This window comes from Desmodus rotundus, chromosome 12 (genome assembly GCF_022682495.2).
Source record: "Desmodus rotundus isolate HL8 chromosome 12, HLdesRot8A.1, whole genome shotgun sequence".
NCBI lineage: Eukaryota > Metazoa > Chordata > Mammalia > Chiroptera > Phyllostomidae > Desmodus > Desmodus rotundus.
The window spans coordinates 6,950,340-6,973,823 of NC_071398.1; positions in this window are offsets into that span (position 1 = coordinate 6,950,340).

Sequence of the window (23,484 nt, forward strand, 5' to 3'; positions counted from 1 at the left end):
TGCCTTTTAAGTGCATAAAGAGAATCTCTAAGTACCAAATGGGAGGCCCAGCGACTGGTGACAACGGCTATTGACATTGACACGGAGGCAAGGTCAGGAAGCTACCGACCAGAGGGGCTGATCCTGGGCCTAACCGCAGGGATCTTTTCCCTACACTGGAAAACTCCTCGTTATTCCCAGCGGCCCCTCCAATGTTCGCGGTTTCCTGAACCCGCTGTGTGCATTTCAGAGTGTACCAGCCTCTGTTATTTCCCTTCACCTTGACGATTCAGGACGCATCCAAACTTATGCCATGTTTCCTTACTATTTTCTTTCAATAGACTCACTTTTACATTTTTATATGAATGTTTTTGAAAAGAAAATATTGCCTTTCTACCCCTTTTTTCTGTCTACTAGGACACACTCAGCTGGGTGAGAGGCAGCTTGGTCGCCTGGGGACAATATAAATACAGGAGGAAGAGCAAGCGAGGTTCCTATTCTGTTCCCACCACTTAGCACCCTGGTGATGGTGAGCTGGCTGTGCCTTCATCTCTCTGAGCCTCAGCTTCTTCTTCGGGAACATGGGAGAAAACTGGAACTCAGCTTGTGTGGTGACAATGAGGGTAAACTCAGCTGATGAATGTTAAGTGTTTGGCTCAGGGGCTGGCACACACATGTTGGATAAACATCAGCTATGACTGTGTCGACTCGCTCCATGACAGTTGGACTCCCTGGGCAAGTGACAAACAGCTTCCGCTTGCCATCCTCGCCCCTGCTGTGATCACATTGTAGACTACAAAGTGTCTCATGGGTCACCTCACTGTGAGCAAAGGGCCAAAGCTGGGATTCCCCGAAGATGGAATGTGCCGTGTCACTCTCAGATGGAAGCATGGTGTCACAACCACCCCTTTCTCCTCCGCGACAACCTACCCGTTCCCTCACCTGGGAGTGTGCTCTTTTCACTAACACCTACTATCTCAACATGAAGCTCCTGTCTTCTGGGATGCAGACCTAGCTCACAGGATGGTGTCTGTCTGCCATCTTGCTCCAGCCTTGACCCTTCGTCTCATTACTTCCCAGACGGACTCCCACCTCCCATTTCTGAAACACGTTGGCTCTGGTTTCACTTTCTGCTTGATTTGTTATTGTCGGTGGTCGGTGTTGAGACCCCATCTGTGAGGCTGGGGCACAGAGTGGGTGAGGGCACCCTCAGGAAAGGGGTGCCCGAGGGCTGGTTGGAGCCAGGTGGGACATTGCCAAGCGGGGACCCATAAACTTTAAGAAAGCAAGAGGAGAGGGGGCAAAATCCATGGGAGAGAAGCAGAGCAGAGCCTAGGTCAAGGGCAGGAAGTGAACTGAGGACGTGAGGACGAACCGGCCCTGGTGCTATCAGCTCAGAGTCCTCAGCGGGTGAGGGGCCGTTGTGGAGTGAGCAAGGTTGGCACAGTCAGAAGATTACGTCCTTTAGTGGGGGACACCCAGTAAACTTTCCTCAACAGCATGCTGTGTACTGGACACATGAAGCAGAAGGGAGTGGGGTATTACTACATTTTTTACAAAATTGAATTTTCAAACATACATTCTAACTGGAACACAGATACTTCACATCTGGGAGTAAATGTGGGCAGTACCCCTTTGACGGCGGGCAAGGGGGAAGTGGGGCACAGGGACGCCAGCTGAGGCTCTGTCTGCGTGCAGCTCCTCATACACTCTTCGTCTTTCTCTCAGCTACTGTTCAGCCCGACCCATCGCTGTGGCATTTGACATATGACACCCATGAGTTTCACTTGACCCCTTTGTCAGGTGCCATTAAATGGCCTGAAGTTAAAATGTTAATTATCATTAATCATTTTTTATGAAATGGCTTTGCCAAGCCATAAATTCAGCCGAGAGAGGCCTCTTACACGGAGCTGACGGTTGGTTTATGGAGCACGGACTGACAGAGAAGGGCCCTGGATATGAGGTTTCAGTTCTACAGAGAAAACTGAGTACCTACAGGTGGGCTGTGAACAACAAAAGTGACTGGGGACAAAAAAGAGAGAGATGGCAGGAGAAAGTCCTGATGGCAGGAGGAGACTGTGAACTTGGCCAGGTCAGGGAGGGGTCAGTTTTGTCTGCCTTGTTCCCAACACCCAGCTCAGTGACTGATTCAGGGTAGATACCCAAAAATCCAAATGTGGAAAAGGGAATGAATGAGGAAAAAGAGAGGAAGGTCAGACAAGGAAAAGAGGAAAGGGCCAAGGGAGGAGGAAGGTTTACAGAAAGTTGGAGAGTACGCCAAAGGCACATGAAGAGGAAAAAGCCCAAATTTCTTCCCTTCAGGTCGAGATCTTGGAAACCTTTCTATTTATGCAAATGCTTATTTATTTTTTTGGCTAGACATGCTAAAGTACAACTATCTGTCTCATTCCTGTTCAAGAAAAATCTTTTTGAAAATCAACAGAAGAGCTGGAATTCATTTTTTTAAACACAAGCATATATTTCAAGGCAAACTCAGATCAACTTCCTTTCAATGGGTACAAAGAGGAGAAGCTTCTAGAGGTCTGCTCTGTTCCAGTGGTGACTACAGTTGACAGTACTGCGTTGTGGGGTAAGAAGGGTAGATCGCCTGCTAAGTGTTCTTACCACAAAACAGAACTAAACAAAACCAAAACTAAACTAAAGGGCTACAGGCAACTTGGGGAGGTGACAAAGAGGTCTATTACCTTGACTAGGGTTTCACAGGTGCTTGTGTATGTCCAAATTCATCAAATTGTATAATGAGATATGTGTACGTATATATACAATATGTGTATACATCAATTGTACCTCCACAAAGCTTTTAAAACATTATTTTCATAGGTACAAACATGCCTAGAAAACTAGATTGCAAGGTCAAGGTCATATGCCCAAATGAGATCAGTGGTTACGTCTGGAAGATGAACTACTTGAGCCAAGAAGCCACAGGTGTTAGAAGGTGGCACAGGTGCCAGCCAGCCCCCATACAGCCCAGACCCACTGCAGGAGGTCATGAGAAGGAAGGTTAGAAGGAGAGGCCCATAGTCCCCCAGTTTGGAGGTCAAAGAAAAAACAATCACGGAGAAGGAACTTCAAGCCCTACTTGATGAGGGGTTCAAGTGTGTGGGAATAGACGACTTAGCTTATTTTTAAAAGCCTGGCTTCATTAAGGTGATTGTAGCCAATTCATCGAGGTACCTTTTTTTCCCTACGGACAAAATGAAACGGGGGTCAAGTTTTTTGAGGCAGTCCCTAGAGGTTTCCAGTTGAGTACCTGTGACCAGGAATTAACTTTATCTTTGTCAGTGTACGGAATATTGAAAACTAAAATGCAACCATGTGGAACATTTCATCACCTCCCCCCACTTCTAAAGAATAATAGCTAATTGGAATCCAAGCGCAGTAACAGCGTAAAAGCAAGGCTCTTAGCTGAGACGGCAGGAAAGCACCACTTTAGCAATTACACTTCCTCTACCTGTCAAAGGAAGGCATCCCTGCCCAGAGACTGAGCCCTTGGCACAGAGGGGGCCAAAGGACACAAACGGAATCTAAAGAGCTGGCTGGGGTAAAAAAAAGCACCTTATTCTCCAGCCCGCATTTTCCCTGTGTCCTCGGGATGCTTCGCGGTTTGCAATCTGCTTTCACAAATGTTTTGTCATTAACCTTCCCAAGTGGCCCACCTGAATGAGGGTCATCATCTCCCTTCCCCAGTTAAAAGAACTAAAGCTAAAGAGGGTCACAGAGTCAATATCTCAGGCTGAGGGAGAGGAACCCTGAAGCTAACTCTAAAACAAGACTAGAATACAAGTTGCCTCCATGGTCAGCTGGGTCACGATCCCACTGCGAACTACTGGAAACCAGTGTTAAATGTGCCTCAGAGTTGTCCCACTCAGGGCCAAGGAAGCCTCCAACTCCAACTGTGGTCCATGTCCAACTTGCACACAGGGGCATCACTGCCCAGTGCCAAGGGCCAGCCAACCTGCAGACAAAAGGAAACTCTCAGCCACTCCCAGAAGGACAGGACTAGCATGCACAGAAAGGTAAATGCCAAGGGGGTTGGGTCTGCACCTTCTGCTAGCAGACCAGCATGTGGCTGCCAGTCAGCAGTGTGCCCAATCCCTCGACCTCGCCTGCCACCCAGCAAAGAGGCTTGCTTAGCCTCCTGTGCAGCGAAGGGTGGCTTGTTGTGACCTCTGAGATTCAAATGAACACCCCCCAGGGGCTTCTGGGAAAGCATTTTCTTTCCTGATAAAAGAAAAGAGATGTACATGTATAGGAGACCTCTCACCTCCTGACTTCCCTGTGCCTCCTGCCTTTGGACAGGTCACGTGCGGTCATAAGGCCCTGGGGACAGTGGCAGCAGCTATGACCATGGCCGTGGCCTTGATGTTGTGTGCTCTCTGAGCCAGCACTGAAACTGCACGCATCAGACTTAGTGTAATATAAACGATGGCTGGTCTGTGGTTTAAGCCCCTATCGGTGGGGGTGTCTGTGACTTGCAGCTAAATGCATTCCTAACCGACACAAAGTTTGAGTTTGTCTCTGAGTTGGAAGTCCACACCACTGTCCATTTAACTGCTCTTCCTGGCTCTGCAGGTGATGTAAAACACAAAGGCAGCCTTTGCCTGATATTTGTTAATAATCAACACAAGGCTGGAGGTTTTAAAATCAGCAAACATAGGTCAAAATTTAACAAACAGCCTAACGGAAATAATGAAAACAGGAGACAAGTTATTATTTTAAGGAATGAATTGATTTGTTGTTGTGTTTTCTCCAAGTTCTTTGCAGATGGGCTTCCTCAGAATGTATTCTGAATCAATTATGGAATTCCTCCCACCAGCACACCCCTCTCCTACCCCCTGGGAACAGTTCACGAATCAGACGTGATTCTGGCCAGTCATCCATGTTGGGAAAAGGGACACAGGGAAACTTTTGGCAGGAATCAAGTCCAAGGTGAATAGAGAACAGACAGAAGTATAAACAAACCATTACCAACAAACAGTGAAGAGTTGGTTATTTAAGGAATACAGGGGCAAGCGTCGGAATGAGGAGGGGATGACAGGCTAGGGAGTCCTGGATTCCAGGGGAAGCTCAGCCAAGTATGGGCGCTGGGTCTTGGGGAAGTCGTTTGCCCAGGCTAAGTCTGTGTTCTCTCCCCGGCCAAATGGAAGGGCCGAAAAGACTACCTCTGATCACTGGAAATCTAGTAATGCTCTGATTTATCTTTATTTTCAGGTTAAATTTATTTCTATATCTGTTTTTCCAAAACACGAAGCACATCTGCAATTAGAAGTTACAACCCAAAGCATCACATACCACTTTTAAATCTTTATTCCAAAGAGTAGTTGGGAAAAGATTCTAGAGACAAAATGAAATTAATCAACCCTGACAGAAATGGCATCCATTTATTTTAAAGTCTTCGGGCGCTCCAAAAGCAGGCGGCATGTTAATATGACATTTACAAATCACCCCAAACACTCTCTAATTAACTTAGCGTGTGCCTTCTCTAAACTAACACACACAGATTTAGAGAAGAAACACTTATTTGTTCTGTTGCTAAGGAACCAACATAATTTGCATAGTGAAAAAAATCATTAGTAGATTTGAGCTGAAATTCTATCTATTTATAACAGCCAGATTTAAGCCATGAGATCAAAGTCTCAGCATTATTTTTTTGTTCTCCATTCTCAAGTCAGCAGCCCGAAGAGCAGTGTGGCTGTACCTACTACCTAATACTGGCAAAAAGTTCTGTAGTACTTTATTACCAACTGCTCCAAAGTCACTTGCAGGGACTAACCTCAGGAAGGTCAGCATTGTACAGTACAGGTGGACAGGTAGCTCCTTTGACATGGAATGTGTTACACACGCACCGTGTACCTGGATTCCAAATGAGCTCAGGTTGGCTGATTCCCTTTGAGGCTCTCGATAAAGAGGACTCTATGTTTCCCTCACTAAACTAACTCCTGCACTTATACTTTCCCTGGGAGTGGTCGAAAGATCACCAGGCTTGGAGTCAGAAAGCACTGGCCTTGGGTCTTAGGACATTGTCCCTATGACCTGGGTAACCATGAGCCACGGTCGGCACGTCTCTGAAACGCAGGCTCTTCACCTGCACAGGGGGCTGGGATTACTAGAATTGTGATGAGAAGTAGAAGAGAAAATGGGTCAGAAAGCAGGAGATCTTTGTCCAGCTTTACTGAGGTATAACTGACAGGCAAAACTGTAAGACATTTATAGTGCAACAGAGGGGAGAAAAGGGAAGCTCTGGCTTCCAGTGCATTTCCAACCTACCCCTGTCTTCCTTTGGGCGGGTTAGAGCAGCCACACATGTCCCAGGACATGAAATGGCTGTGTTCAGCTAAGCTCCCGTGTTAAAGGCACAGCCTGACTTCAGCTGTAGGAGAGAGAAAAGAGGGCAGGAAGAGAGATTTGTGTCTGCCAGGCAGACTCGGCCTTTGGTGTCTTCCCATGAGATAGTACAGTTGCCTAGTCAAGAGAATCACATGGGAGATTTATGAAAACTCCAGATTCCCAGGCCCCATGACAGGGGAGAGACCTGGGAGTCTCTATATTTTCACACGGCCCCATGGGTTTCTCATCACGGGATAAATTTGAGAGACCCTGGCGCAGCGAGCAAACGTGTGGACTTGACAGTTCTCAGTGCTGGATCTTACTGGGTAGGTGATGCTGGGAGAGTTACTTAACCTCTCTGGTCCTCAGCTTCCTCATCTGTACAATGGGAATAATGGTAGCTACTTCATGGGTTTTCTAAGACTCTGTGTCCGCTCCAGATTTTGAGAAAAGTATCTACAAAGAGAACTTTCCTAGAGAGCTTCCTAACCCGTTGCAGCTAAACATGTTGCTGCTAAGAAAGAAACGCATGTTCTAGTGGTGGGTGGGGGAGCAGGGAAACGCTTGGTCAGCCGGACAGCGTGAAGTGCTGGTGTTCTGTGGGACCCCCAACGGCTGTGCTGGTGGGCAAAAGTGGTCAGCTGGTGCCCGTCGGGCAGAGGGGGCTGTGGAAGGTCACTGAGACAGGTGTCTATAATCTTCACGTGAATTTCAGCTCCAACATTCCCTAGAAAGTTTCCGTTTTTTAAAAAAAATTTCAGAGTTTCAGTTTGTATAATGGGGGGTAGTAAGGTGCGCTTCACCTGGGCTGCTGGGAGGCTGCAGTGATGGGGGGACACAATAAATGTCGGTATGATTTTTATTTTGAAATGAGAGGCTAGTTCTATAATACATGCTCATTTAAAAAAATACAGTTTTTGAAAATACAGTTTTTGAAAACCCTGGCCTATAATCTGCCCACTCCAAGACAACCAGTGATGTGGTTTTTTCCTAGCTTTCTGGCATTCACGCTTTGGGGTTGGGCTTTTGGAGACTATTTGTATTTTTACGTTGTGATCATAGGGGATATCCAGGTGTGCATCTCCTTTTTTTATTGAATATTATCACATACGCACTTTTGTATCGTTGGAATGGCTACACGAGACCACCGTCTGCTTAAACCGTGCCCTGTGTGGTACCTTGGCTCTGTTTCCTACGCACCTCGTACTGTTATAGAAACCGCTGCCATGAATATCTCCGTGGTGTAACATTTTGAAATATATTTTCACCGTTTTTTTCTTTCGAAGTCACTTTTAGGGGATGTGGAATTACTGAGTCAACGACACACAACTCCAATTTGTAAAATGCTTTGAAAACCGTAAAAGGTAATGCCCCTTCAGGACCGGTTACAGCCCACATTCATCCAGTTCTTCCTGCAACAGGTAAGGGACCCTCCCCGGGGCCCTGGGGATGACTCCCAGAGCAGCCGGGGTCCTTGGGTCACTCCTGCAGACACCGGTAAGTTCAGGGGGGAGGCCGAGATGCAATCAGCATAGGCCCAACATTCCAGGGACTCTCCCTATGGAAAGAACCTCACAGCCACCAATGACATTCCAGAATCACCAGATCCAGCCTCTGCTCCACCAGGTAAGAGCCGGACTGCCTTGGGCCAGACACTCCATCTCGCTGGGCGTCTGTCCCCAGCTCAGACCAGGTGATCTCTGTCGAAGACCCATCCAGCCCTGCAGTTCTCCGATCCTGCCCCCAGTTGTGGTTGGTGTCTCCTGGGACGGGTTTCAAAGAGCTGTACGGACTGACTGCTCACAGGTCAAGGGTGTGAGTTGGCCCTAAGAGTGCAGTGGGTAGAGCAGACCCAGACGCCCACCTGGACATGGGACAAGCCGCCATGCCCTGCTGAGGGTTTGTCCGGTGCCGACACACTTGATCTTCAGACTCTGGGTCCGACGTCTTTCTCTGCCAGAGCAGGGCTCAGTGCTTGGGAGAGACAAGCATCTCTTTCCTCACAGACATGCTGTTTCCTCTTCTAGCCTTGGAAGAAGTGGCCCCTACCAACTTGAAATCAACAAGAAATGAAAATGAAGAAGAAACACTGGCAAGGCCCAAAATGAAGATGTCTCCATTCTTGAGTATTAACAATACCATTATATAATATTTGAAATGGCGTGATATAAGTGATTTCACTAATATTTTTGCTTTCTAGCAGTAAAACAAATCTTTGCCCCTGCTCATGTGTAACTCTAGCTTCAGTTACGATGGGTGGATGAATCCAAAATAGCTCCGTAGCGACTTCTTTAAATACTTTTATTGCACCGCTCTTTCGACTCAAATAAGACAACTTGTCCTCTGTGGAGTTCAATGACTCACTTGTCAACTTCAAAGAAAAACAAAACAAAACAACAAAATCCCATTGGATTTTGCAGAGTGGGAGCTGTGCCATTTGGGAAGCGGGGGACTCGGGGTCCGCCCCACCCTCTGTCACCCTTGCGTTCTTTGGCCTGAGCAGGGCGTTTTGCCTCCTTGGACTTCAGTTTCTTGATGGTGGAAACCAGGAGAGCTGCGCTAGATACTTAAGAACGGCGACATCCCTCCCGTCTGTAGTTCAACAATCCGGCAATGGCACCAGGCTGGGTTGAGATGCTCTGTGTAAATAAGATAAACAAGTAACCAGGAAAGCAACAGAGATAAACAGGAGAGGTGTATACCCTGGTGCTTCAAAGGGGGCCTGGAGTCTGCGATTGCAGCCTCATTCATCACCCCTGCCTGTGCCCATGTCTTCTGTCTCAGCCACATATTTGTTGTATATTTCCCTGTCCTTTGACCCCCGGGCTCGGCCTTGTGACTTGCTTGGTCAATGGGATGTTTACAGCCGTGACGGGACTGGAGGCTTTCAATGTGTTGGAGGGCTGTGCTCGCAAAGACAGGCTCGCTCTTTTTCTTCTCTGACGTGAGTCATTCCAACATCGTACCCCAGTCAGCCTGCCGGACCTGGGGGGAGGGTGAGAGGCGGGTCTCAGCAGGATCCCTCCAGTGACCCACGGACGCACAAGTCACAAAGGGTTGTTGTGTCACGCCACCGAGTTTGGCATGCCTTAGTGCACAGCATTGTCTAACAGCTAACCAATACAGGATGCGTGTGATTTTTTAGAAAGCAGCATACATCTGCCAATAAAAAGAAACACCAAATGTAAATGAACTTTATTTGCTGTAAAATACAGACATTCAGACTTCCTATACCGTAGGCAGCCTACATTGGGTCATCACCTGTGTGACCTCAGGCCAGTTCACGTCTCCTGGCCTCAGTTTTGCGCCTGGAAAGAGGGATAGCTATGTGACTAGATTTACCGTGAGGTTTAGATACGAGGGCGTCGGAGAAACAGTGAACACGTCTTAATGGAACACACACTCCCAAAATGACAGCTGTGAACTAGCCTGCCTTTTTCTAAATCCCTAGGGAACTTAGAGGGTGTACTACAAAACCCAGGACAGATACAGAAAATATATAGATATACATATTCAGTTCTGATGGGCAAGTATTGTCTCACTTAACACAGATACAAGTTACCTTAAGGGCAAAACTGGCGTTGGGTCCCAGCCCAGAGCACTGGAGCCACAGTGAGCCCCGTGAGCAAAGGCAAAGTGTTTAGTCCCTTCTTCGCTGCTCCTACGGCCTGCGACTATCGAAGAGCTGTTGTCCGCTGGCACTGGCACTGGCACACCTTTACGCTGTCCTGACACGGGGTAATCTGCCTTCTCAGGGGAGGAGAGAAGGCCTGGGGCTCAGAGAACTGTAGGGGGGGCAACCCTCATTCTGATGGTTACTTTGTATTGGTGGAAAGTGGTGGTGTTGGGTTTGGGGTTTTGTTTTGTTTTGCTTTTTTCTTCCTCTATGGAAGTGATACAAATTTTCTTTTAAAAATAAATATATTTAATGTAAAAAGTAAGCTTTTTGGACAGAAAAACCAATGCTAGCACAGGTGGAACTTGGCCATGACAAGCAATCAGAAAGTGGCCCGTACGTGAGTGAGGTTTGGAAATCACTGAGTTGAGAAATAAATACTTACCTGATTAAAGCAGTAGTAGTTCTGTTTCCAGAAATCAGAAATTATATCTGCTCTGCTGAAACAGTCACTAATTCACACTTGGTACCGATACGAATTGGCTCTATTTTTTCAACCCTGAACTTAGCTCAAATAACTGAGTTTGATGGTGTTGCTGGTCTAGAAGCAAAAGAAAGGCTTCTACAAAGTCACCAGTACATTTCTCATTTCAACACCCGGGACACTGACAACCAGCCCCTTTCCATCATCTGAAGGAACAACCACCACAAAAGATGACAGAGTCTGTGTTTTCCAATTTTACTGAAGCTGGCAGGAACCATCCGCACCCACGCCAACATGGGGGGTGACACCCACGCCAACATGCGGGGTGACACCCACAAGTCCAACAGGCGGGCAAATGAGTCCAAATGTTTCTCTGTGTCTACGATGAACACTTCCAAATCATGGAAAGTTGTCTGAGAATGAGAAGCCAACGGGCCCTCTCTCCTGTGCCCCTCAAACAGCCATTGTTCAAGACCAGTTAGCATTACTGGAGGTCCCTTCTTCCTGAGGCTCCCACATCCAGACTTGGGAGCCCATGCTGTACATTTTTTATTTCTTTCCCATTTTGAACAATTTGGCTCCTAAGTTCCGTTTCCTCGTGGCTTCCTGGGGCTCTGATGACAAACCGCCATACTTTGTCCGGGTCCTTTAAGGCCCGAAGGGCACTGGCGAACACACGAAATTTGTTTCTAATTTTGCGCCTGCCAAAACATTCCTGGGGCAACAATACAAGCCTGTAAAAATAGGATGCACTATCCCTCTAAATCCCCCAAATAAACAAATCCAAAAGGAAATCAAACACAGTCCTGGAAAATGGAACATGCATAGTTGTACCCCCGTGCCCCCTTTCCTTAGCTGGGGAAACTTGTTCTGCATCCTGGTCTGAGATTGTGTATTTATCCTTTTTGAGTTCACACCAAATAACCATGACATAAGCAAGTGGGGAGGAACACCAGGGCTTGCTGCTGCTTCTTTTGGTTTCATGTTTTGTAAAATGAATGTCCCTAAAGACAATTTCAGAGAACGTAGAATCCGGTTTCCTCGCTGTGGCTGGGAGTTTTATCACGAACTCAGCTACTCCAAATAGTCGATGTTCCCCACATACTCTCATCCGTGGCCGGGGCACACGGGAACACAAATCGGAATCATCTTTCCGTTCTTGTGTTTAGATAATTCGGGGCAACCCAGAGTTCTGAATTCCTGAATCTTGGCCAAGATGATGTCATTACATCCATAATGAAAACAGCGTCACTGCGAGAATTAATTCATTATGGTGGAATTAAGTTAAATCCTTTATGATACGCCATTAAGCCCCCATACTAACTTGCTTGCCTCGACCCCAGGGAAGCACACTCAAACACACACAAAAAGAAAAACTAGTTCCAACCTCCAACATCATAGATTATTAGGTAACTTTCAAAGTGAAATTTCATTTAACTATTAAAAATATTTATAAATCTCACGGTATTTAAGCATCTTAAGAGGTCTTAAATGGCCAAATAGTTTGAGGTTTATACAACATCTTTGCCTGAGGGAGTATAACTTACTGTATAAATCATTATTATGCGCTTTATAAATGTTTTTGCTGTGTTACTCAGTTCCTGCAATAGCCAAACGGCACAAGAATTGCCCAACATTCCCATAATCCTTAAAATATTATCTCAGTCCAGATACAGTAAACAGTGTCGCCAGAGTTTGAAGGAACTTGGTGAAGATGTATTTGTCAAGATGTGAAGGCCATTGCTCATTCCCAAATTCATATGATGCTTCAACACATGCTTGTTTTTTTGTTAGGTTCTGCACAGAGAAATCAACAAATAGAATCTATTTTCTATCCTCTAGGATTTGATAGTTCAGGCCGGAGCCATAACATATTCATGTGAAAAAATCTCTCCCCTCGAACCCGGGGAAGAAAAGGAAGAAGAAGTACATAACTATTAGCGAGGCACTTACAAGGGACTATTTCTGCTTCTGACACCAAATTCTGCTGAGTCCGGGAAACGTCCCACTTCCTCTCTATATCCGGGCTCACCACGTACTTATCTAGAATAATGACTGCTTACCTAGAGGGTTGGGTTTGTCAGAGAAAAAAAAAAATCACGATGGTATTCAATACGAAACCTTGGATGTTAATTTTTTTTTTTTTTTAGTAAAGGTTACTGCTTCAAAAATTAGGTCATTTCATATTGGTGAATGAACAGGCATTTTAAGGAGATAACTGGAAAAAAAAATCACAATGCGTGTTCAAAGCATCTTGCTTTTGACACAGGGCTGTTAAGTGACAAATGGAAATTTCCTGAGCTCAGTAAAATGACTTGAGAATAGACCGAGCATAGTTTCTACCCGAGAAGCCGGCTGTCAAAAAAGTTGTAGCCGTCACGTTCTGTCATTAACGATGACCAGCCAGGCCCTCGGTCTGCAGAGGCCGAGGACCAAATATTATCACTGCCCATCACCAGCTGTGCAGGGCTTTTTTTTGTTGCCACCTGGCAAGGAGAGATTTTATTTTTACAGATCGGCTTTTATTACAACAAATATCACTCCAAACCCTTGAAATAACAAAAAAGAATTCCAAGGCCTAGCCTATGACTTGCTTGCGTTATACAATATTGATGGGGCGACCCCTGGGCAACAAAGGAATTCTAACAGTGCCTTGCTTCTCTTTGTAATGAGGTTTGGCCAGGATCAGGAAAAGCATGTATTTATTTTTTATTTATTGAAAATGTGTGGCCTGCCTGCTCCCCCAAAGGTTTAGGATGGCTTGCGAAATCAAAAACCAAAACAAAGGAGAAAAAACATGTGTGTTAAGACTGATACAAATATAAAAATAAAATTTTTTAAAGAGAGAGAGAGAAAGTGGGAGAGAGGGAGGGAGGGAGGAAAGAAGGGAGGAAAGAAGGAAGGAAGGAAGGAAGGAAGGAAATAATCAAACACATGATTAGCCTAGGCAAATACAGCTCCTCTAAGTGAGCATTAAATGAACTTAGATGTACCATTTCCTGTTTAAGAAACAAGCCAGACGGGAAACTCATGTGGCCAGCCCGTAAGACTTAGGAGCTGGTTTTCTGTCTGGCATTCACTCCAATTGGTTGATGCTCACGCTGGACTAGTTAAATATATTTATCATCACCCCACAAACCAGGCACAGAATAGGCACTCGATAAATGGCAGCAGTTTTCAATACTTTCGTCCTGAATTCTTAGCAGCCATATCACCTGCAGCATTCAGTTAATATGTATTTGAAATACACAGAAAATAGATTCTTGTTTTTCCTTCAAACAACTGCATGCTAAGCACCCTCTGCGGGGAGGTGGGGAGGAGGGGTGGGGGAGTTGAGGAAAGCAAGGACTTGATCTTTCTTTGGGCTCTATTTGCCTCACAGGAGAAATGCGTACACGAGGCCACAACTCAGTCGATGCCTGCCAAATACCTGGTTCCTGCTCTTAGCAGAGACTTTCAGCTACATGGGAAGTAACCCGAATACCATAGTGGGGTGCCCTCATTCTGGTCAAGTGCAGAAAGGTGTGTGACACTGGACGGACTTTCAGAAATGGAAGGGGGGCATTCCTCTCCTTTCCTCGAAGTTTCCTTATATATTTAAGCTCCCCACCTTTGGAAGAGTTCGTGAAGCTAATTACGCATTTTTCCCTTGTGTGAATGAAGGACAAGGTGTCTGCTTTCACTTCAAATGGCTTGGCCCTCAATCAACATCACCATAAATGTGACATATGAAGATTAAATCCAAATATTTTATTGGTGCAGATAAATATGATTTGTAAAAAGAGTCAAATTAACAATCCATTACATACTAATGGGTTCTAATCAATAAGTTTAATTTGACTAAAAGGAGAGGGGCAGGGAAGGAAAGAGACTCATTTACACCCAAACAGTGCAATTTAAAATTATAAAGGCGACTGACTGTACAACTTTGGAGCTGTGTTCTGACTTGGGGGGCTTATGGAGCCCAGGACCGAGCTATGCGGAAAATGGATTTCTGTTTCTGGTTTACATGCTCATATTTCCAACTATTTTTCTTTGAAAAAAAATAATGCTTTAAATTTTTTAAAAAGTACAGAAAATTAAAAAAAAAAACCTCCCCAAACCTGGAAAGTAAAAATTACATGTTTTAAAATAATGTCATAAGTGCTTCCGATTATTTTAGTAAAAATAAAGCAATACACATAAAAATAGGTCTCTTTTGTCCCCTCCCTACCTCGCCCCATCCTTGCCTCCCCCCTTCTCAGGAGACTGAATAAAATGTTGTACGCTTCCTCCTTGTCCCTAATTCCTATACTTTTCCTACCTGGATAGGGAGCCATAAGCCATCCATAATGCCAACTGCTTGTTCTACTTGACCATCTAATTTATCCTCTTTAATATGCTACTACATGATTTAAATACGTTAAAATATTTTTGCTCACTCATTCCCCTACTGATGGACAATTAGAATGATAATTCTGACACCAGTTAGGAAGAAAGGTGTCCAGGTTCCTTGGTTCCAGAAGGAGACAGTTCAGGTCCTTGGACAGGCCTCACCTACGGGAAGGTCTCCGCCGTGAGAGCACCAAAGCAGGGAGATGTCCCCTTCGCCTCCTTGGCCGGTACTCCAGCATTTTATGTGAGTATGAAACCTGTTCTCTCCCCCTGGGCTCACCCCAGTCCTCCTTTCGCTCCCACTGGGGGCAAAAGACAGAGCAATAGACAGGAAACGGACAAGGCTTCTGTTTGCAGGGGTTTCTGCCTCCTCGGAGGAGAGCCTGCAGCACACCCAGAATCCTGGTGTCGGTCTGCTCCCTAGCGTCGCCCGCCTGGTCCAGCATCTGACAGCCTGCGACCCGGGAAAAGCTGCCAGGAGCGCCCAGCGCCCGCCGCCCTCCCACGAGCAAAAGGGGAACAAAGCCCAGCGGACTACTTTGCTATCTTCTGGGTGGCAAAGAAATCTCAATGATACACCCAAGGGATGTGGTTTATGGAAAACTCGAAAGAATGTTTAAATTGTATACGTAAATTGTTTTTGTTTTACAAGCGGGGGCGGGGGGGGGGGGAGGAAATCAGCACATTTGCAGCCCCTATTTATCTGATCAACTCCTTAGGACTCTTTTCTGAATGTGTGCCATTGATGTGGGGTAAATGCCTATGCAAAACATAACGGCCCCCAAATTCAATTAGGGCATGGGGGAGGGTGGCCATTTTGCTCCGGGTTTAGTGGAGAGGGCTGAGACTTCTTGGAAGAGTTCGGTGGCTGTAACTGAAGATGGGAATGGAAGGTTCCGGTTTCCAACAGGATGCCCAGCTGCCAGAACGTCGTCTGGGGCTTGCTCGCCCTCTTAAGAAAAGGACGGCAAATGAAATATTTTTCTTTGCTCTGATTTCTAGCTCATTTTTTAACAAAAATATCTTCTTTGTGTTGCCCCAACATAGCATTTCAACCTTTATTGAGCTGGCTATAGGCTTATGGACGTTCTCTAACCTGATGATGATAAAATGAAGGGCGATGGGAATATGGAATTTCACAGGATGAGCCAAAAATTGGTTTAAAAAAAAATACTCCAAGAAAAAAAATATTTGAAAGCAGCGTTTTCATTTTTACACAGCTCTGTAAAGCAGAGGGATGTGGCTGATGGAAAAGTAAAAACAGTTACGTTGTATTTGTAAACTGTTTTGTTTTGCGAGCTGGGGCAAAGCACAGGTAGAGGTCATGTCAAGGAGAAAAATTTGAGAAGGCGGCAAGGTAGCCTAAGCAAGAATAACCTCCTGCCTTTGACCGTGGGCTACTGAACCCTAATCACTGGTAACAGCCGTCAAGCAACCAAGGAGCTGCACTTCGTATCCATGTGGTGTTTACTTCTCCAGAAAGTCCCGTGCTCCCGGAGGCGCTTATAGCAAGATAATGGATAGTCCCCTGAGTTATAGATTCTGAGCGAAAGGTAACAGTACATAAGAGAAGTCAAGGTCACCCATAATACAGTAGCTTCTTTAACAAAGGGGATTATTACTGCAATTACCGTCCTGTTGGAAAGATTTTATAAGTTTTCGTCATTTTCGTTTTTAAATCTTCCCCTTGCCCCTGAAGTTTAAACACTTTGATTTATAATGGAGGAATAAAAGCTTCTTCCAGAGCACTGCAAAAGCTTTCTCATCTGGGGCTCTCAAGTGGCTTCTAGAGAGGTCAAGAGACGAGAGAACCATCACCCCGTTCAGCAGCAAAGCCTTCGAAGAATCTTCACAGGCTGAACTTGTCTCCTGTATGCTGTCCCTTCCTGGGAAATATCCAACATATTAAAATATACCCATAGCTCACGTACCATGTAAGGTTTTGTGGGGGTTTTGGGGGGGGGGGGTTGGCTGTACAAGAGAAGAAAAACTTTTCTAATTTTGTTTATAGCTTGATTATTTATTTTCACTTGGTGGTGTTCTTCCCCCCTTTTTGAGTCGGCAGCTTTTTCCCGTAGGCCTCGCACTGTGTCCAAGGGCCTTGAACAGGGAGAGCCTCTGGCCCTTAGCCTGTCCTGTCCGATGAAGGCCACAGCTCTGTTTGCCAAAACCCAAACTGGAGTTGAACACAAGAGTGCGTTTCCCACCCAAACTATTGAGTGTCTAAATTTGCTCTTGGCTGGAAAAACTCCAGTTCCTGTCACTTAAGCCATAGCCAAACCCAAACAAAACAAACCTGTTTTTAAAGCTTCTAAAAACAAAAAAAAGGGTTCAGGTCTAAAAATTGTCACTAATGGCGAGACACCCTGCCCCAGCAGATCAGAAGCTGTGTGTCCTAGTCGGGCGAGCCCTGTGCGTTTGGTGGCGGACGGCATGCCAAACGCCAAGCGCTTTCTGAAATGGTTTCTAACTAACACAGCTCTCGTTTCCGTGACCTGGGCAGTCTTGCCGTCTTGCAGCCCCAGACAAAAGAGGGAGCAGACACAATCATCTTTTGAGAACGATGGCATCATTGTCTGCATAGCAGGACTGTAATTAAGCACCAGAAATAGGACAGCTGAGAATGAACAAAGAGAGAGGAAGGGCAGGACAGGGGAATGTTGTGGGGAGAGGCCTGAGCAAAGATAGTCGCTGAAATCCAGTACCCACACGGATGAAGTCATCCTGAGAGAGTGTGTGTCTGGATGTTTAAAAAAAAAAAGAAAGAAAGAAAGAAAAGAAAAGAAAAAGGTAAAGGAGGACAGAGAAAGGGAAGCCCAGTGAGCTGCTCAGCTGCTTCATGTTCTGGGCCCAGCTCACCTGCACCCTCCTCCAGGCAGACCTCAGGAGTATCAACTAGAAGAATTTTTCCTGTATCAAGTGTTTAGTGAGAGTCTATGCTGTACCAAGTATAGCACTGGGCATTTTCAGCAGGGAGGGAAAAAAATGAGGTCCCTGACTTTCTGTGGATACCTGGATATTGACCCCGCAAAGATCCAGCCCATGCGAAAATCTGGGAGAAGAGCATCCCAGGTACATGAGACAGCAATGGCAAAGGTCCCAGGATGGGCATGACACTGTAGTTTAAAGAAGGCCAGCGTGCTGAGGCTGAGGATGCTGGAGAAGGGGGTGAGGTCGGAGAGCTGGGCGGGGCTTCATCACACGAGATCCATGAGCCCTAGGCAAGGAGCTTGAATGTTGGCTTCAGTTTGAGGGGCCACCATTGGAGGGCTTTAAGCATGGGGCTTATGTGACCTTCCTGTGTACAGGGGTCCCTCTTTCCAGGCTTCTCTCCTCCTACCTGGCGCTTACACCCAGTGCGCGCCTGTAGCAGCCACCTCACCAACTGAAAAATGGGTTCGGACTTGGCTGAATACAGAGACTTGGGATGCCAACTTGCTCTGCGTGCTATGCAGAGCCTCACTATGCTCAGCACCTTGGCGGTTGGTGGCAAATTAAATGAGAACCGATTCTGACACTGAACTCCCCAGGAGGGTTCACAGAGGACCCCAACAAAGCCTTCACTGTCTTTGATGTCTCTCACCCCGTGGCTGATGAAGATACATAGAAATGTACTTCTTTCCAAAAATCAAAAGGTCAACAGTGCGTCGTTTAGGACCCTCCCCGTGGAAGCGGGGCATGGGAGTTAGCGGCACGAATGAGCAAATGCGTAAATGCATTCTATCCTTTGTGCCTCAGAGGGCTCCAAGGGTTGAGGTCCTAGTCATCCTGCTTGGGGGCCTGCAGAAGGAGGACTAGCTTATTCCAGGTCCCAGCAATTCCCCTGAGTTATTTAGAGATCCTCTTCAGTGAGTAAAATCATGGAGCATCAGAGGAGCAAGTCTAAACCCTGCGGGACACTGTGAGGCCCAGAGAGGGCAAGTGACTTACCCATGGTCACACAGCCACATGGGGGCTAGCATGCTATATGGTGCTCCTTCCGTGTGTTCTGTTTCTTCCTTTTAAAATAAAGGAGGGCAGGGGAAGGCTCAGAAATCCACCACGTGAGCATTAACTAATAAAGGATGACCTGGATGACAGGTAGGAGTCTCCCACTTTCCTCGCCGCCCTGCTCACTAGGCCCGCCCCCAACAGGGCCTGGTTGGCAGGGAGCCCTGGGCTCCTGGGTTTCCAGGGCACGGGCTGGAACAGGGTTATGGGCTTCGGGTGGGAACACCCCCCGGGTTTCCTCACCTGCAGAGTGGGTATCATTGTAACACCTAGCTTAGAAAGTAGCACACTTCATCCATGACAAGAGTTGATCACCATGCCTGCATGCGATTAAGTCCTCAATCTATAGGGGCCATTGTCAATATTATAGTGTTTTTTTTTTTATGATGGAAAAATACACACACACAAAATCACCCATTACCCCAAACTAGAGATAACCACAGTTAATATTCTGGCAATTACTTTCCCGGTCTTTCTTCCAAGCCAATATAATGTAACCTAACAATATAATATAATGTAATGTAATATAATATATACAATAAAGTACAGACATACATACATGCATGAGTATATATATATTTCACATGGTCTACATACTGTTTCAATTTACTTATTAATTTCAACTATACTGTAAACATTTCCCATGCCATGGAATTCTTCCAAAATATGATTGCCACGGCTCTTTTAGCCTATTTCCTATTATTGGAAATTTAGGCTTGTCAATTTTTTTGCTATGGCAAACAAGTGACTATTCTTATACATACATCTTTATAATCATTTCTGCAGGAGAATTCCTACCTGTTGACTTGCCAGGTCACAGGGCATGCATAGTTTCGAAGCTTTTGATAGAAATTGTGAAAATGCCCCCCGAACAGCTGGGCCACTTCACGCCCTCCTGACCAGGATACAGGAGTGGGCCCACAGCCCCCGCCACGCTGGGTATGATCACTTTAAGTCCCTGTACCTTTTAGAAAGGCCCAAAATACAGCACTTCGTTTTAAGTCTTGATCACTACGAAGCTATGAAGGTTGAATTTTCATCTGTATTGACTCATTTATGAACTAACTGCCAGATTAAGTCCTTTACCTATTTTTAATGGGCGTGTGTCTTAGTTGAACACATTTGTGAGAGATGTCGAATAACTGGGGTGCTAATGATTTGCCATTGTATTAACCAAAATGGTGCCCCCTAATTTTGTTTGTGGCCTTTTAGCATCTTCATCAAAACGCCAGAAGGACAGGAGTTTGGTGCGAAGTCCAGCTGGCTCTGACATTCGGTGACTAGACAACCTCGCCACAGTTCATTCTGTTCCCCAAACCATTGTCCCTGCTGGGCAGGACCCCCCCCCCAAGTAGGTTCCCCCTTTCCGACCCTGTGAGATCTTTTTACTTCCTATCAGAGCACCACCTACCTGCTTGTGACGATACTTTTGAGGGACTATTGGCAAGGCCACTCCGATTCCTCATTTCCTATCCCATCACAGATATACATGTTCTCCCGCAAAGATTCCCCAGCAAGGAATACTGTCTTTGAATAAAGCAGGAGGAAAGCAGGTGGGGGAGGAAAGGAGGAGTAGCTAGTGATGAGGGTTGTTTTTTTTTTAAAGCAACCTAATTTAAGTGTAAAAATCAGCTTTCCTTCTGAACAATGTGGCAACAACCTGAAAGCCGTGAATGATGGTGCGAAAGCAGGGAACTTGTGAGGAAAAGCTTTTATCCAAAGCCCCAGAGAGAAGCACACTGTCTCTGTGCTTACAGAGGACATTCCGGACCTGTGCAGATGACCCAACACGGCTCTTCCTTAACTCTCTAAGAAGGTTTTCATTGTCCCCATCAGTGACCTGCCCCTAGAAAGGGGGGCGTGGGCATTCACGCCCCCAGCTTCCATTCTCTTGTCCTCCATTCTCTCGTCTCCCAGTAACAGGACCCCCATTTTCCTCCAGCAGATCCCATTCCCGGTTGTTACGCTTTGGGAGAAATTGGCTCCAACCCCGGCCCCATGGGTCAGGGGTTGCCACATGTGTGACTCCACAAAACTTGTGGCCTCAGCTGTCCATGCGAAGATGGGCCTGTGGGCCTGTGAGAATCAGGTCCAGAACTTCGGCCCAAACTGTCAGGATGGAAGCCATCTCCTCTACCAGGCTCAGAGCTGGGGAAGCCAAAGTCTGGCCTGGTTGGTGGCTGTCCTGCCACCTGGGAGCCCACAGAGGAGAGACAGAGATAAACAGACTGAGCCCCAAGGACATTAGTGAGCCCACCGTGTAGCCATTCCTGAGACCCACTGCTGATTTTTCAGCGACGTGAGCCATCAACTCCCCATTTCGACAGAAGGCCCCTATGGGTTGGGTTGCCATCCCTTATGGTACAAGGAGTTCTGATTAATACAATCTATACCATAGACTGGATCTCTACCTTGAACGACTGAACCGCAGACACCCCTTAACCCAACCCCAGGCAAGGCCCTGGGCTTCCCAGCTCAGGGGGTGGGCATTGGTAGCCCACTGAGCTCATCGGAAAGGGACCTGGAAGCAGGCGTGTGAGGAACAGCTGCAGAAACACAGAGGAGGGTGCCGGGGAGATGTGACGGGCAGTTGCCATGGAGACCCCACAGTGTAGACCATTGGATGAAGGAGTTTTACAGCTGGATTTTTCACTCACTATGAGGAAAAGTTACTGACTCTCGGATGTGAGGGGGTAGTGAGCTCCCCTCCCCGGGGCGCAGAAGGAGAAATTTCCTAACACAACGTTGTTTCGGGGGATTCCAGCATCAGGCGAAGGTTGAACTAGATCCATACCCTTGACATCCCTGCTAAGCCTGAGCCGCGATGAATACATCTTCAGGGTGAAGAGGCTAGTGTTTGAATCAGGCCTTTCTCACGTGTGGCCCGACAGGGAAGCTATGTTTATGAGGGCACAGTTGCTATGGAGATGATTAAAATGGCAGATTCAATGATAAAGAAACAGAAATTGTCTGAGAGTCTGGACCCTGTACTCCCACCCACTTAAACATACATTGGGGGGCTCCTCTAAAAGGAACATGGCTCCTAGAGAGACTCCCAGTTGCAGGCTGAGCAGAACAGGGTTGATATCTGGACACTGCCCCCCAGGTTTGCCTTATGGGGGTGTCAGGAGGCCCTGCCTGGGGGTTCCCACTAAGGGCTCTTTTCTTGGTGAGTTCCTGCCAACTATGGAATCTTGATTCTGCTGATGTTCTCTCTCCTTTTCTCAACCCAGACCCACCTGTTCATTTCAAAAGTGGAAGCTGAGTCCTTCAGTCTTCCCCGCTCTTAACAGGAATGGCATTGCTGGGCTGTGGGGGGTTTTAAGGCTTTTGTTACTGTATTGGAAATATTATAAATTACCGCGATGCTGTGCATTCATATCCAGGGCATTACTCTGAGAATAATGTAACATGTAAAAACACTTTTTCCCCAGTTCGTGGCCTGTGTTTTCCCATTTTGCTGACCTTGAAGTTTGTGCAAGTGTGCACCTGCAAACCCCCTTGTCGCTGTTGGCAAGGCCCGTTGAAGTTCACGGAAAAACAACGTCCAAAATACAGATGAGCTGTTCAGAGGCTCCTTTCTTAAAAGGAACCTGCCTATTTTGCCACGTCAGCCACACCTGAACTACGAGGGTTTTGGTTGCGTTTCTGTAGGTCTCATAGAACCGCAGGGAGAAAGTTGTCCTTTCCCTAAACTTCCTTTAAAGCAGAAACTAGAAGCTTTCCCTCATCTCAGCCTCTTCCACCTCAGGCTTTTCCGCTAGTGATGTTTCCCCTCTCCCTCATTTGGGTACAGGCTTGTGATGCCTGGGACTCTTAGGATCCATTAGCCACCAAAAATAAAACGTACAGATGTTTTTTAAATGGGCCAGAATGGACACTTCACATCTCACTCCTCAGGGTATTTGATTTCTGACTTTTTTATTTGGGGGAATGTATCATCCTCTTGGACAATGAAATCACAGCGATCGCCTGTCTTTCAAGGCCCTCGTAACCCTGCCACAGACACCTTGTCCCGGACGGGTAGTTAGGGAACTTTTCCTAAAACGAAAACTCCCAAACACCAACTGTGCCATCTCTGGGGTGGGAGAAATACGATTAATCTTCATTTTCATGGTTATATTTTTCTATACTTCTGGATTATTGCTGGTGATCATCTGGTAGTTTAAGATTAACTAGTGTGTGACTACACAGTCCTAGAAAAACATTAAACAGTACCTATAAGGTTAAAGCCTCCTTTAGCCCCTGCCCCCTCATCCTGGGTCCTTCTCAAAAGGTAACCACTGTTATCAATTTAGTCTGTATCCTTTCAGAACCTTTTTTTATTAATTTACACACACAGACACACAAGTAATCATGGATTTCTTTAAAAATCAAGCGGAAAAAGATGAGCAATAAATACAGAGAAAGTGCAGCCCAGAGTACTTACAACTATTAGAACAAGAAAGGGTTTTAAAGCCTCTCGGTGCGCTGCCCCAGTTAACAAACGGGGCACTCGGTCCCCGAGGGGCTCCCCCGGGGCCACGGATGTGAGTCACATTTTGAGGTGTGGGTCTTCGGATGAGCAGACAAACGTGTAAATTCTCATCTCCCAGGCCCCGAGTATGATTTTTAATAATCGAATATGGAGTTCGAGCCAACATTTTACTCAGGCACTAAATTTAAAAGTGGAGTCCAGAGACCTTAAAAAATT